Source organism: Enhydra lutris, unplaced genomic scaffold (genome assembly GCF_002288905.1).
Source record: "Enhydra lutris kenyoni isolate GAN:26980312 unplaced genomic scaffold, ASM228890v2 scaffoldscaffold20, whole genome shotgun sequence".
NCBI lineage: Eukaryota > Metazoa > Chordata > Mammalia > Carnivora > Mustelidae > Enhydra > Enhydra lutris.
The window spans coordinates 11,207,064-11,219,400 of record NW_019154104.1 but is presented as its reverse complement, the minus strand read 5'-3'; the positions used below and the strand labels follow the sequence as shown (position 1 = coordinate 11,219,400).

Genomic DNA, 12,337 nt, shown 5'->3' with positions numbered 1-12,337 from the left:
AAATCAATACAGAATGATATGGAAATCAGCCCTTTCAAAACTACCAGGCAAATTATTACCCAGTCCATCTGATGCAGAACATTTCTTTACTCATTCTCACTTTGAAAATTCAACAGAATACTTTAAATGACTAATAATCAGTTACTTACTAATATATTTGTAATTATTTTCTTTCATTTTATACTAGCGTAGTTTGCCATATTAGATTGTTTCTATCTTTCTTTATTCCTACCAAAATATTTTGGAAGAAAAAAATTTACTTTCCCATGGTCTTATGACATTTCCAATTACAGACTATTCTCATTCATGAGAACAATGGCTGGTAAATTCATAAAACAAGACAGAGCCCATAAATTGAATAAGATATTTATAGAACATTATTTCAACTGTGTATTGCAGAACATTTGAGTGTATAACTAAAATTCTACTGAGTGTAGAGACAACTGATATATCTTTAAAAGAAAGCAATGCAAACTGGCAATGATAGTAAATATTTTTTCTTTCTCTTTCTCTTTCTTTCTTTTTTTCCTCTTTCTCTGTGTTTCTTTCTTTCCTTCTTTTCATTCATTTTTTATAAGGAGGAAATTATATAATAACAGTAGTGCAAGTGCTAAGAAAAATTATCCAAAACTTGAAAATAAGACCTAAAGAAGCCTGTATGATTTTCAGCCTCATCTTGGAGCATTGTTCAAAAGACCTACGAACAATATATTTTTGTTTGACCTTCTATTTCCTATTCATCAGGGCCCCCAAATTCTGTGAAGTTACATATTAGCATGAGGATGCAAATTACTTTAGATCGAGAAAGTCACCCAGGAGGTTATAATTTTCTTGCCCTTCAGGACCATAACTTATAATTTATATCTAACTTATAAATTATATTGATATTAGTAATCTTATTTCATCATTTTTTAAAGTGCCTACTCACTTCTCAGTTCTGTTTCTTTATCTGTTTCCTTCATTAAAGAGTTAAGTCTTTGACTTAAATTCACTTTATATCAGGAAGTATGTTATAAACACTTCAAAATGATATTTTTATTATTCTTATTTTTATTAGGAATGCTTTCAATTTGAATTTAAAAACATAATTATAGATTTAAATTATATTTTTATTACGGAAAACAATAATCATGTGTAAAATAAGGTAGTTCCTATCTCTAAAGAATAAAAGCAGTTAAGAGAGTCAGAGCCACTTACAGCAAAAGAATCCATTGGCCTTCATATATACTAACCTTCTTTGTAGCTTTGTATTTGCCAAGCAACAAGCATCCAACTAACATTTGTCCTGAAATAGCTCCTTCAACTCTGTAAACTTCATCTAAATTCCTTCTTGAAGGTTTTCAGATTTTTCTAATTTAATCTATTTTCTTCCTCTAAAGCTACACTTGGTAAGTCCTTGGTTTGAAGCCATTCTCCCAACCCTTCAAGTGGCAGGTGATGGTATAACAAAGTAAGTCCAAGCAAGTGTGCCCTTTAGAAGGAGCATAAAGATAAAGCTCCTATGAAGAACTGGTGGATTGGTTCTTTGGGAACTCTGACATTTCTGAGGAACATCTCACAGAAGTAGTGTGAGAGGGTCGCTCACTGAAGAACAATGAAGAAGGTGGTTAGGAGGCTGATCAAGATGCTCATCAGTGGCTCACAGTTCTGCTTTCCCTGTCTTCAATTTCGTCCATCAAATGGAGGCTAGCTGGGTTAAGTGGAAGCTTAACCACAAAAGAGTATGTTTCTCTGAAAGCCCTTTCCGCTTTAGTTGGGCTTCCTCCGGCATTTGCTAGAGTGCTGGGTTCCGTTTCAGTCACCACTGGGGAGAGTACAGACACATCTAAGTGAAGGAAAAATGAGTCCATGAATGACTCTTTTAGGAGATGTTTTGGAGTTTGGTTTGGTTTTTTGTTTGTTCATTCTTGGTTTTTAGCTTATTAGAGAGAAGTTTCAGAGGTAATTATGGTCAGCAAGTAATTGATAAAGAGTCATTTTGAACATTAAGTGATTTGTCCCTGTATCAACAAAAAAGCACTCAATAACTTGTGTTGAAAGAGGAATTCTTACAGATGCATGTCATTCGGATCTGAAATGGCATTTGGCATTTGAAGGCAATGGGTCTCACTTCGTATTTCTTCAAAGGAAGAAACATAGATTGAAAATGTACAGTGACCTAGACAAGGCCATACAGTCAGTAAGGAGATGGAGAAGAGGCAGCAGATTAAAGACAAAGGAGCACTTTACTGAAATGGGAGAAGCCTGAACTCTAGAGCTTATTTTACCTTCAAAATTCCTTTTCTCAAATACCAGCACTGACATTAAAACAACCATTTCAACACTGTTTATTCTGCAAAGCCCAATCTGGCCTCGGGCTACCTCTCAATCTCAGTACCAAATATTTTCAAGTTCAACAATTCTGACTGCTACTGAAAGAAGAACAAAGCACTTCCAAGGATCATAACTATGATTGGTTTTATTTGATGCCTTTGGAATAGACTGCAGATGTATTTATCATATTTATGTGTCCCACAGCTCTTGGTCTGAGGTTCAGTTGAGGTGTGCATTAGTAACTAAAATTAATTTCCCTGTTCTACTCTGTGACAGCAATTTTGAAGTACTGTAAATTCCAAGGCACGTTCATCAACTATAAGTAATTACTAATAAGTGACAAGCAAATATTTTATTTTGTGTCTGTAATTAGTAATTGCAGAGTCATATATTTCCTGGAGTGTAGGATGATAAAAACAAATAGTTTAAATCATTTCAAGATTTTTTTTGTTTGTTTTGAAAGAAAATTATAAATAAGAATTAAAAAATGATCGTATGCAATACACTAAGTAGATGTTTCCAAGAATCATGCCATTTTAATTGAAAATAAGAAAACCTGCATTTAATTTTATCAAGCCACATGATACTACCACATCTCTCAATTGATTTCAACAGTTTTCTGCTTTAATTTTACATTCACTTTTTTTAATCCAAGTAATCAGAATCTTGTTTTGAAAACAAGCCATTTATTACTTGGTATGTGGCTATTTATTCCTTCTCAGTTATGTTTTGCAGTCATGTAGTAGAAAAGGCAGTGAACAGATCATTTTTCTAGCAATCTGGGAATGGATAATAATGCCATTGAAACAAGAGTGGCAGAATGAACAATTAATGTTTTTCAAAAGTATGTTAGTAAATCTGCACTAGAAATGGAGACATACCTACAACTATATTTGATATATTTATATTTGTTTTCCCAGAAGACATCTGCCAAGCAAACATAAAGACAGCAGTGATGTGGGAAGAAATTTGAATGAAACTATTTTCTCATCTTTCTTACATATGTGTCAATACTCGAATTTAATTTGAAAAATCTAGAATGAGAAATTTCATTATCTCATGGAAGTAATGCTAATGAGCAGAAACAGGACTCATAATAATATAATAATCAGAGAAGGCAAGGATGATGGGAAGGTGGGCAGATGTTAATGCTACAAAAAGTCTAGGCTAGACCATGACTTTTAATGACAAAAAGCCTTGATGCTGATTCTTGACTGTCTTTGAAGAAATTACTTTAACTGGTCCTCAGTCTCTCCTATATAAAATGAGGAAAATAACAACTTTGAAATACAGTGTTTGAGATTACCAAACTCTTAACACACTTCCATTGTTTTGGGGGATTTTTGTCAAGTTTTAAATTCTACATATATTTTAACGTTCTATGCATATTTTAATTCCCACAGGGCATTTCTTGTCTTGGATAAGTTATGTTTATACTCATACTTACTTATATTTCTCTATCTATATTTCTATTTATAATTCTATATTTCTGTATTTCTACACTTTGTATTTATAGTTCTATATTTAAAGGCTTTGATAATTTAAAAATATTTATGTTGAAAATCTTAACAACATTACTTTAATTTTTTTTCTTTCCAGCGATATTAGATAAAACCTGGTGCCTCTAAGTGAAAGATTAATGGCCCTTTGTTTAGTATTCAGGTAAAAAATGGCATAATTCTTGGAACCGAAGACGTAAAATGCCAATTCCTTGGTAACAAATACTTTTTTCAAGGGAGGTAGTTTACAATCTTTGTTTTCATTGAGAGAAGACCTAACTGAGTTGTAAGCTAATGAATTAGTGCAGATAACTTTTAATAATATATCGTGTTTTAATTTGCAGCACATACTTCAGAGTTTTAAAAATGTAAATTTGATAGAAAGAAACTTTTATTACTTCTATTTATTTCTATGAATACTAATTCTCAGCTGATAGCATTTATAAAACAATTAATAGAAATAAATTAATGCAAAAACATGACACTTGGTATCTGCATGGCTCAGTTAAGCAGTTGCTTTTGGCTCAGGTCATGATCCCAGGGTCCTGGGACCAAGTCCACATTGGGCTCCTGGCTCAACAGATTGCCTGCTTCTCCCTCTGCTTGTGCACTCTCTTTCTGACAGATAAATATCTTTAAAAAAGATGACACTTTTTAGCGCCGTTATTTTAATCAATTGATGCAAAGTCTGATGATGGAAAAAAAGAGATCATTTATCTCATTAAGAAATATATTTCCAATTAATTTTTTATGTTTATTAAATGCTAACAGTTTTCATTTATTTGTTTTTGATCAAATATGTACTAATAACAATTATAATAATGTCCAGAAATATTTTTATTTCACTCTTCAGTGTTATGGTCACAAGAAAATTTTTTTTAATTCATATTTTGTATAATAAAAGTATAATAGAGTGATGAAGAAAATATTTTACATCTAAAAATACAGGAAAAAAACATTTTTCTGTAAGAATTAGAGTGGAATTACTTGCTCATTCAAGAATAGGAAAAATATCAAATATATGGATATTAATGAATTAATGTTTATATGTTTTTAAGTGAATGATGCTGCATTTTTAGAATCCATTAGGTATATTTTGAAGTCTTATATAATACTTTAATTTATATAGTTTTTGATATTTATTTATTTATTTAAAGATTTTATTTATTTGATAGAGAAAGATACAGAGAGAGAGAGAGGGAACACAAGCAGAGAGAATGGGAAAGGGAGAAGCAGGCTTCCTGCTAAGCAGGGAGTCCTATGTGGGATTGATCCCAGGATTTTGGGATCATGACCTGAGCAGAAGGCAGATGCTTAATGACTGAGCCACCCAGGCCCTCCTAGTTTTTGATAATTAAAATATGTTCAAAACTAATTCTTTTCAGCTATTTAATTTTTATGATGACAATTTTTATTTATTTATTTTTCTCATTAAACTTTTAATAGGTCTCAAAATTCTATGACAGATTTTTGGTTAAGTTGTTTCCATTAAAAATTAATTTTAAAAATTAGTATCTTAAAACTTCCACACATACACAAAAACAAATGGTCCACAATATATCCTCCTTTCCTTCTGAAGGTTTAATGAGGCACTGTTATCATTAACCAGTCTTTCACTATTAATCTTAAATGGCCAATTGACACAAACAATTCGTAGACTGTTCTTCCACCACTTACTAAGACTGGGGTAGCAGGTATTGGGGATAATACTCATTTAGCCTTCTGAGCTTTCTGGGCAGACTTAGTGGCCTTGCCAGCTCCAGCTGCCCTCTTGTCCGCTGTTTTGATGACACCCCTAATAACCATCTGTCTCATGTCATGAACAGCAAAACAGCCCTAAGGAGGATAGCCAGAGAAGCTTTCCACACACATAGGCTTGCCAGGAACCATATCAACAATGGCAGCATCACCAGATTTCAAGAATTTGGGACCATCTTCCAGGTTTTTTCCAAAACAATGAACTATCCTCTCCTTCAGCTCAGCGAAGTTGTAATCAATGTGAGCTATATGACAACCCATCACAAGTGCAGATCCAGCACTGATTTGTCCTGGATGGTTCAGAATAATTTCCTGAGCTGCAAAGCCAGCTGCTTTCATTGGTGGGTCATGTTTGCTACATCAGCCACATTGCCACAATGAACATCTTTGACAGATACATTCTTGACATTGAAGCTCACGTTGTCCTCAGTAATACCCTCACTGAAAGCTTCATGGTGCATTTCAACAGACTTTACTTTGGTAGTGACATTGACTGGAGCAAATGTGAGACCACCATGCCAGGTTTAAGAAGACCAGTCTCTACTCGGCCCATAGGGACAGCACCAATGCCACCAATTTTGCAGATGTCCTGGAGAGGCAGACAAGGTCTTGTCAGTTTGATGAGCTGGTGGTAGAATGCAATCCAGAGCTTTGGGCAGTGTGGTTGCACTGGCATTCCCATCTTTACAAGTGACTTTCCATCCCTTGAATCAAGGCATGTTAGGATGTGGCTCCAGCATGTATGATGTCACTTTTCCAACCAGAAAAGAGCACAAACGTTACTGTGTCAAGGTTGTAGACAATTTTCTTAACGTAGGTGCTGCCTTCCTTAACAATATCCTCATATCTCTTATGGCTTTAGGGTGGCCCAGTGAAATCCATTTTGTTAACACCAATAATTAGTTGTTCCATACCCAGTGTGTAAGCCAGAAGAGCAAGCTCACGGATCTGTCCATTCTTGGAGATACCTGCTTCAAATTCACCAACACCAGCAGCCACAATCAGGACAGCATTGTCAGCCTGAGATGTGCCTGCAATCATCTTTTGGATACAGTTTCTGTGTAGTGTGGCATCAGCGAGTAATACTTGCTGGTCTCAAATTTCCACAGGGAGATATCAATGGCAATACCACATTCTGTTCAACTTTCAGTCTATCCAAGACCCAGGCATACTTGAAGGAGCCCTTTCACATCTCAGCAGCCTCCTTCTCAAAATTTTCAGTAGTTCTTTTGTTGACCTCACCACATTGGTAGATCAGATGGCTGGTATTGTTAGACATCCCTGAGTCTATGTGTCCAATGATGACGATGTTGATATGCTTTACTTTCCCATTTTGTTTTGGTTTAGCAGTGGTTTTCCTGATACCTGTGTTTTGGAGGCAAACACATTGTGAAAACTAATGACATTTTTTAGATATCAAGCTACATATATGCAAGAAAGTGCAAAGGTTTTAGTATTGCTTTTGGTTTGTAAAAGCAAGTGTTAGAAAGCCAATGATATATTTGACCCCTCAATATTAGACAATTTGCATAATTTTATGTTGGGGTTTTTTTGGTTATTTTTTAATTGAGATGATATTTACATAGCATACAAATCCAGAGGTCATGTTTTCAATGAAATGGAGTTCATTAACAAGAGGGTTAACATTAACACAAATTGACCTGTGTTTTAAATTGATAGACTTTATTTTTAGAAAAATTTTAGATTTAAAGAAAATTCAGTAGAGAGTACAGTGATCTTATTTACTATTCTCTTGGTTTTCCCTATTATTAACATCTTCCATTAATGTGGTAAATTTGTTATAAATGATGAACTAGTATAATATTATATATAATTATTAATAAGAATCTATAGCTTACATTAGGATTTACTCCTAGCATTGTACATCTACAGGTTTTGAAAAATGTGTAAGGATATGTACCTATAGAGGAAGAGAGGAAAAAATAAAACAAGATAAAATCAGAGAGGCAAACAAACCATAAGACACTCTTAATCACAGGAAACCAACTAAGAGGAAGCTGGAGGGGAGAGGGTTGGAGAGATGGGGTGACTGGGTGATAAACATTAAGGAGGACAAGTGATGTAATGAGCACTGGGTACTATATAAGACAGGTGAATCACTGACCTCTACCTCTGAAACCAATAATATGTTATATGCTAATGATTGAATTTAAATTAAAAAATAAATTTAGTTTGAAAAGAAGATAAAAAGGATATATATCTAGTATTATAGTATCATCTGGACCAGTTTCACTGCCCTAAGAATCCTCTGTTTTACCTACTCATCCCTCTTCTTCAACACTCATCTCCAGGCAATCACTGATCATTTTACTTTCTCCATAGATTTGCCTTTTCTAGAATGTCATCTATTTGGAATAATACAGTATGTAGCCTTTTCAGATTGGCTTCCTTCACTCACCAATATGCATTCAGGTTTCCTCATATTTTTTTGCAGCTTGATAACTCATTTATTTTATTAATAAATAATATTCCTTGTTTTATCATTTGTTTATCCATTCACATATAAAAGGAAATTTTGGTACTTTGGGACTTATGCTTATGAACTTTGGTAGTTATGAATAAAGATGATGTAACATTTCTGTGCAGGTTTTTATGTAAAATTAAGTTTTCAACTCATTTGGGTAAATACTAAATGAAATTGCTGGCTAATTACCCATTTGATGTGAGCAACTCAATGACATTTAGTACATTCTCAGTGTTGTACAGCCATCACATCTATCTAATTTAAATATTTTCACCACCACCCCCTGAAAAAAATCCTGTACTCAGAAGTCACTCCCTAGTCTCTCCTTCCATGAGCTCCTGGAAACCATCAATCTACTTTCTGTCCCTTTGAATTTACCTCTTCTGTGTATTTCATATACAGAATTCTATAATATGTGGCTTTTATGTCTGGCTCTTTAACCTTGCAGGATGTTTTCAAGGTTCATCCATATATCATTGTGATTTTCCTTTACATGGTTGAAGAATATTCCATTTTAAGTGTATAGTGCAATTTGTTTACCCATTCACCCATTTTTGGACATTAGGTATTTTCTACCTCTTAAGTATTGTGAGTAGTGCTGCTGTTATGAATATGAATGTGCATGACTGTGTTTGAGTATCTGTCTCCTTTTGGGTACACAAACAGGAATGTAGTTGAGGGGTCCCATGATAATTCTATATTTAAGTTTTTGAGGAAACACTAGACTGCTTTCCACAGAGATGCACCATTTGCATTCCCATTAGCACTACACCAGGGTTTCAATTTGTCCACATTCTTTCCAATGCTGTAATTTTCCATTTTCGAAATAGCGTTATAGCAATCCTAGTAGGTATCAAATGGTATCTCGGGATTTCGACTTGCATTTCCCTAAGGACTAATGACATCGTGTATCTTTCATACACGACGTGTATCTTTCATGTGCTCTTTGGGCATTCGTGTTTCTTCTTTAGAGAGATATCTATTCAAGTCCTTTGCCCTTTTAAGTAGGTTGTTTGTCTTTTATTATTGAGTTTTAGGAGTTCTTTTTATGTTTTGAATATTAAGCCTGTGCTGGTTAATTTTATGTGTCAACTTGGCTGGGCTAGTGGATCCTCAGATAGCGGGTAAAATACTATTTCTGGGTGTGGATTGCATTTGATTCAATAGACTGAGTAAAGAGAATCACTCTCACCAAAATAGGTCAGCGTCATTCAAACTGTCAGGACCTGTGTGAAACAAAGAGACAAACAAAGGATCAATTTTCTCACTTTTCTTGAACTGGGGTACCCCTCTTTTATCTCAGACATCAAAACTCTTGGTTTTCAGGCTTTGGGACTCTGGGACTTACACCATCGTCATCCTTGCTTTTCAGGCCTTCATTGACTGAATTATACTGTGGGCTTCCCCAGTTCTCCAGATTGTAGATGACAGACTGGGATTTCTCCATTTCCGTAACAGTGTGAGGCAATTCCAATGCTAAATGCTCATTTATATTATCTATCTATCTATCTATCTATCTATCTATCTATCTATCATCATCCTCATCTCTATCTATCCATCTATCATCTGTCTATCATCTGTGATCTATGTATTCTCTCTCTTCTCTTGGTTCTGTTTCTCTAGAGACCTGTAGCTAATACAAAACCCTTATCAGATATGTGATGTGCAATATTCTTTCCCATTCTGTAGATTGTCTTTTCTCTTTCTTGATAATGCCCTTTGATGCATAAAAGTTTTTAATTTTAATGAAGTCTAGTAGACCTATTCTTTTTTTCTTCTTTTGTTGATTGTGCTTTTGGTGTTATATCTTAAAATCCATTGTCAAATACAAGGTCATGAATATTCCTACCTATGTTTTCTTCTAAGAGTTTTATGTGTTTAACTGTTATTTTTAGATGGTTAATCCATTTTGAGTTTTCTGTTTGTTTTGTTTTTTTGTTTGGTAAGAGTAAAATAGGGTTCCAGCTGCATTTTTTGTATGTGGATATTCAGTTGTCCTACCACCATTTGTTGAAGGGACTATTTTTCCCCCATCAAGTTGTCATAGCACCCTTGTTGAAATCCATTAGCTCTAAATATATGTGCTAATTTTATCAGCTCTATTTATTTAGTCTATATGTCTATCCTTATGCCAGTACCATATAGTTTTTATTACTGTACCTTTATTTGTTGCTGTTGTAAGTTTTATTTATTTATTTGAGAGAGAAAGAGGAAAGAGAGCACATGCTGTGGGGAGGGGCAGAGGGAGAGGGAGAAGCAGGCTCCCTGCTGACAGGGAGCCCAAAGCAGGGCTTGATATCTGGGATCATGACCTGAGCTGAAGGCAGATGCTTAACTAACTGAGCCAGCCACCCAGGTGCCTTACTACTGTACCTTTGTAGTAAGTTTTGAAATTTGAAACTGTGAATCACCTAACTTTCTTCTCTTTCAATATTGTTTTGATAATTCAGGGCCCCTTTAAATTTCATATGAATTTAAGAACTGGCTTTTCCACTTTTGCAAAAAAAAAAAAAAAAAAAAAAAAAAGCAATTAAAAATTTAAAAAAAAAAAAAAAAAAAAAAAAAAAAAGGCCATTAAAATGTTGACAGAAATGGTACCTATCAATAGAATTCTTTGGGTAGTATTGCCATTGTAAATACAATAAGTCTTTCAATCCATGACTGTATGATATCGTTTCATTTATTTAGGTCTTCTTTAATTTCTGTCACCAAGATGTTGCAGTTTTTTAGTCTCTCACTCATTTTTATATCTTCATTTCCAATTCCTTGAACTTCTTTGTATTTCCCATTGTCTTCTGTAGTTTTACTCCAATAATCCAGTTTTTATGCCTATTATTCAGCTGAGTCACAAATTTTCCCCCAGCTTTCCTTCTTATTTAAGAAATTATGTTTTGTTTAGTATCATGCGAAAATAAGAAAAAATATGACTATATTTTTAATATGTAGCCCTCCCAATTTAAGGAAAATTCAGAGGAAAATGGAAAGGGCAATTGCCCATAATTTTAAGTGCAAAAACACTTGAAATAAAGCAAGTGTTTAATAACTATTTCTGAAAAGATAAATGAATAGGTGATTTCATGAGTTTCCAAATCATAATACAATGTTTTTACAGTTAAATTTCTTTTTAGCCTTTCTCGATAAAATTACTTAAGTACTTTTAATTATGGCTGGGGATATGTTTTATTATAGTTTTGTCTCATTTAGAAACATATTTCTTCATGTTTCTACATAATATTCATTATAATGTTTTTGAAGTGCAGCATCATATAGTGATTTTTTTAAGACTCATTCATTCATTCAGGATTATAGAAGTTTAGGGCCTTGGGATTATGCAGAGCAAGACAGAGACATATTAACTATAATAATCTAACATATCACTACATTTCATTTATAAATTTAAGACAATATCCTATCTCAAGATTTTCTTGAAGAAAATTTCAATGAAGATTTTATAAAATACAGTATCTTCCCAGGAAACATTCTCTCCCATCACTGTGCTAAGGGAGGTAATGATAATTACAGCTAGAAAGATTTTTTTTTTTTTTTGATCCAAAGTTGCCTAGTGGTTTGTCTTGGTTTTGAAAATTCTAAGTTACAAATCATCACATATTAAAAGAACTAGTTCCTATCAAAGAGATGTAAGAAATCTTGTTAATATTCTAAATCATTTAGTTGAAATAAATAGAAAAAAAAATAAAAAGCCATTATAAAAGTATCTGGCTGATCTGAGGAATTTGCCAATGAGGAAATAATGCCACATGATAAAGAAAAAAGACTGAAATATTTTTCTGATCCTTTGTGTTTATTTTTATATTTGCTTTCAGAGCAGAAAAAATCCTTAAAAACATAACTAGACAAGTACACAAAGATACATATGCTTTTCATTGATACATTGTTCTCATTAGTAAAAAGTTAAGAACCATATAAATGTATAACAATAATAGGCCAAGCGATTTAAGGAAAGAAATCTGTGCAGGTTAAAAATGACAAGCATCGTTGTTTAGCATGCATTCCTGTTCATAATTTATCACTATGTAAATAAAGAAGTTTACAGGCAATACGCAGAAGTGAAACATTTTTGTAACATATTACATATATAATATACATATTTTTATAAAGGTATAAAGTTACACTATTTTTTCTTATTTTGGGATTGTAGTAATTCAAATTATTATATTTTCTTTTAGGCTATGCTAATTTTCCACTTATCTGTAACAAATATACAGTGTATATTAAAAAGAATGTAATTTACCATTTTTCCCTTCAGAATCCTATGAATAAG

The 12,337-nt window shown here is 33.4% G+C and overlaps 1 pseudogene; it reads right to left on the bottom strand.

The window, feature by feature from the left end:
- Positions 1–5,522: 5,522 nt before the first annotated feature.
- LOC111148736 lies at positions 5,523–9,502 on the bottom strand (annotated as a pseudogene).
- Between the last annotated feature and the right edge of the window lie 2,835 nt (positions 9,503–12,337).